Source organism: Symphalangus syndactylus, chromosome 18, assembly GCF_028878055.3.
Source record: "Symphalangus syndactylus isolate Jambi chromosome 18, NHGRI_mSymSyn1-v2.1_pri, whole genome shotgun sequence".
In the NCBI taxonomy this organism is placed as follows: domain Eukaryota; kingdom Metazoa; phylum Chordata; class Mammalia; order Primates; family Hylobatidae; genus Symphalangus; species Symphalangus syndactylus.
The window spans coordinates 105,010,616-105,014,826 of NC_072440.2; the positions used below are offsets into that span (position 1 = coordinate 105,010,616).

Below are 4,211 nucleotides of genomic sequence, written 5' to 3' on the forward strand. Positions count from 1 at the left end.
GAAGGCAGAGGAAGAAAACAATCCCTCACTCCTCCTTAGGGCCCTCTGTGCTGTGGACAGCTGGAGGCATGATTGATCAGCAAGTTTTCAACACAGCAGGAGACACATGGAAGAACTATGAGATATCTGAGAAGCTCTAAAGACCAGAAGCATATATTTGGCTATTCATAACCCTTTGGAGAAACAAAATGTGTGCCACTTGCCCCAGTGAAAAAGAATAAACCAAGAGGATTTTAGGACTTTTCAGGGTGAGCTGGAGATGTTATGGCTTCAAAGACCAGGAAGTGCATTCAGATCTTCACACTCTCTAGGGTAGAATCAATTGTGTGGATTGCTGTTGAGATTGCCAAGTGGCGCTAAGCACAGCATTGCAGGTGAGCCTGATAAATCCTGTTAAGTTCTCAATGCAGCTACTGCCCACGTTATGTGGGGTGATTTTTCACGGGCTGGAGATATATATCAGGATGCAATGTGCTCAATTTGGGCCAGCTGTGTTTATAACCAGACAGCACTGTGATGAACGCTCCCAGAAGGAAACCAAAGAAGCTACTGTGATGGAGGACAGAGAACACGAAGCACCGTGCAGAAAATACAGGAAAAGGGAGGCTTAACACAAGGGTCCTCACTTAGTAATTGGTGAGTTTCGCCAAGGTTATGCTCTGTGATTCTTCTGGTGAATGCGCCACTGAAGTACAGGGTCCCTTAAGAAAGTGCCTGAGGTTCTCGCACATGCTCCCCTGCCGCCGTCCTCGGCGCCTTCCGGGAATGTCCGCTGGCTTTCCAGCAGCATGGCGACGTCTTCACAGTACCGACAGCTGCTCAGTGACTACAGGTCACCGTCCCTAGGCTACACTCAGGGAACTGGGAACAGCCAGGTGCCCCCCAAAGCAAACAGGCGGAGCTGCTGGCCGTCATCGAAGAGCCGGGGAAGGAGATCAGAACCACGTACGCAGGGGAGCTCTCCAGAGCGCCGCGGAGAGGCTGCAGCGTGGCATGATTCACGCTGGAGGACTGGTTCCGGGGTGCTTGGCAGAAACGGAACGGAATGCTAGATCCTAGCTGCCTTGTTGGTTCTGAAGGATTTCCATCTTTTTACAAGATGAGAAGTCACAGTTCATCTCCGCTATTCAGATGAAACCCTTGCTTTCAAAATGGTTACAGTTTGGTTTTTCCTCCCGTGGTTCACGTGGCTCAGAACCTACAGTGTCAAAGATTGAGAAAAGATTTTGCAGTTAGTTAGGATTTGCATTTCAAATAGTTAGGAACTGCTCAGGTTTTTTTGTTTGTTTGTTTGTTTTTAAGCATTGATTTAAAAGATGCACCTAAAGTTATCTTACAGCAAACTGTAGTTTGCCTCCAAGACACCATTGTCTCTTTAATCTCCTCTTTTGAATACATTTGTTACACACGGTGTTCTTTGTTCCTTTTCATCAGCTAATACAGCTCTAGGGATTTTGTTTTTAAGGCATATTGACAGCCTGCTTTGCTTAGTAGCCGGTTCCCATTTCCCATTTGCCATCCACAGTGTAGATTCTGCTTAATGTAAATTCTTTTTTGCTTATGCATTTGCATGACTATTAGTGCTTCAAAGTCAATTTTTTAGAAATGCACAAGTTATAAATATAGAAGAAAGAGCAACCCACTAAACCTAACAAGGACCCCTGAACATTTTCATACTAGGACTGTAAGTAGATCTTAGTTCCGCGTTTAAGTTGGTCAAAACATCTGGAAGAAAATGACTAAAACTGTTTCCATCTTTGTATTTATGTATTACTTGATGTAATAAAGCTTATTTTCCTTAAAAAAAGGAAGTGCATGAGGTCTGTCTTGCTTTTGTATCTCTGACAGGGGATCTTAAGGAAACTTACTCTTCCCTATTTCTCTTTGTTTCTCCAGATTCTTGCACAGGAGTGGAAAAACTATGACCCATTGCCAGTTTTTGTATGGACTGTGAGCGAAAGGTTCTTACATTTTTAAATATCAAAATCAAAAGATTGATATTTATCGTGTATGACATTATATAAAATTCAAACTTTAGTGTCCTTGAATAAAGTTTTATTGTTCAACTTGGCACTATTGACACTTCAGGTTGCGTGATTCTTTCCTGTGGGGAGGGAAGGTTCTGTGCATTGATGTTTAGCCACATCCTTGGCCTCTACCCAGTAGGGGCCAGCAGCACCCCTTCTCCGTTCCTGACAATCAAAGTCTTCTGCATATCTTGCCAAAAGTGCCCGGGAAGGCAAAATCACTCCCTGGTGAGAACCGCCTTTTTGTTAAAATACAACCATGTTTGTTCATTTCACTGTTGTCTACCTGCTTTTCTGCAAAAGCAGCGGAGTTTACAAGTTGTAACAGAGACTGTCTGCCTCTTCAAGCCTAAGATATTTACTCTCTGCCTCTTTGCAGATAACGTTTCCTGACTGCTGGACTAGCACATAGAAGGAACGCAGTGTTTGAAAAAGGAAGAAGGGAGGGGAGGTAGAGAATCATAGAGTAGGTTGCTTTCTGGGAAAAAATGGGTTGTTGTTGTTTTTCTGACACAAAGACCAATGCACAGATGTCAGGCAGCAGGCCAGCCTTTTCCTGAGAACAGCATGACCACAAGTTTATTTCTAAAGCTCTAAAATGACGTGTCTGAGTCCCTAAGATGAGCCTCTTCTACTTAAACTCCAGAAAGCTACCATTCATCATAGAAATTATAGGTCAATTAAAAACAATAAAATGGGAGAACACATAAGTACTGACTCTTGTAAGCAACTCCAGATATTTTGAAAAATTAGCAACATGTTGGTTCATCAAATTACAAGTTAACAGATTAAAAACGTTGTGAAATTCATGGAAGAGAAGGGTGTTGATATTCATTGGCCATTCAGCATGTACCAGGCATTCAGGGAGAATCTATACGTATATGAAACCAGAGAGCTCATTGAGAATGGAAATACTTCCTCATTTTTAACACAAGGAAATGTGGATCATAAACATGAAGGAACTGTCCAAGGTTTTATGGAGGCAGGAGCAGAGCTGAGGACTCTGATTTAGATCCAGCCAAGATCTTTACTTCTGCACTGCCATGCTGCATCTACTGAATTATATGCTGTGAAACTGGATTAGCCACATCCGCAAAGGTGGGAAATCTGTCTCTGGGGTGAGGTGATATGTCTAGAAATTCTGAACATCAAGGGAACAGGGTCAGAGTCAGGTTAAGTCCTTTTGCCACAGTGCAAAGCTCCTGCGGAGCAGCCAGGGCCCAGCTCTCCCAGGTTCCCAGGAGCATGAAATGACGCCTCCCGTTGTTACCCGGCCTGCCTAAGAGTTCAGTAAAGTGTTAGAGTTTCCATAAGGCATGCTGAGCTGCTCTAGAAAGGCACTCTCAGACAATCTGAGGAAGGAAATGGACTGAAAAGTCATGTCTGTAGAAGCAGCAGTATAAAGAGAGATTTATCACTTGTTCTGATAAATTGACAGTGAAATTAAAAAGCTTAATTATTTCAGCATGAATTTTGAGAGGCTTCTTTTCCCACTGAACATATGAAAAAGTTTCAAAGCATTTTGCAGCAATAAAACATCTGTGACCCAATTTACATAAAACAGAATAAAACTTAGAGTTGTTCTGGTAGCAAAGAGCACCAAGGCAGTGTGAACCCTTGTTTCATCTTCCATCAATAAACAGACCCTTGTGCATACAGTAGGCAGTAAAAAAGGTCCTTATTAATCTCGAGTGTGTGGAGAGATGGGGAGGGAGTTTCTGTAGGACCCAAAACACTGAGAAGAATGTTTAAAGGTATGCAGCAGATCAAAGGCCGATGGAAGATGTATACTGAGAGTTCACTAATGGAAAGATAATGGCCTCCAAGAGGCTGGTGGGAAGATAAAACAGAATGAATAAATTTTAAGGACAAAAACACACTTGAAAAAATATGGCACAAATACATTCTCTGAAAGTGTTGAATTATAATAATTCCAAGAAGTTTCTTTCATTCCACTTTGTATGTTGCTAATGGAGAAAGGTGAGAAGTAGAGTCTAAAGCATTTTGTGTTTTTTTTTTTAGAAACGTATTGGCTATTTCTGGAGCTTTGATTACAATGGATTGGGCAGTGCTTTAAAAAAAAGTATCTTTTGAAGAAAACTGAGATCCGATCCGATATACTCAATTCATATTCACGATGCTTGAGGGATTTGAAGTAGATTATTTTAAACTGATATAAAACTT

The 4,211-nt window shown here is 41.9% G+C and overlaps 1 pseudogene; it reads left to right on the forward strand.

Moving 5' to 3' along the window:
* Window positions 1–746: 746 nt before the first annotated feature.
* On the forward strand, window positions 747–1,222 carry LOC129468399 (cyclin-dependent kinase 2-associated protein 1-like; annotated as a pseudogene).
* The last annotated feature ends 2,989 nt before the right edge of the window (window positions 1,223–4,211 follow it).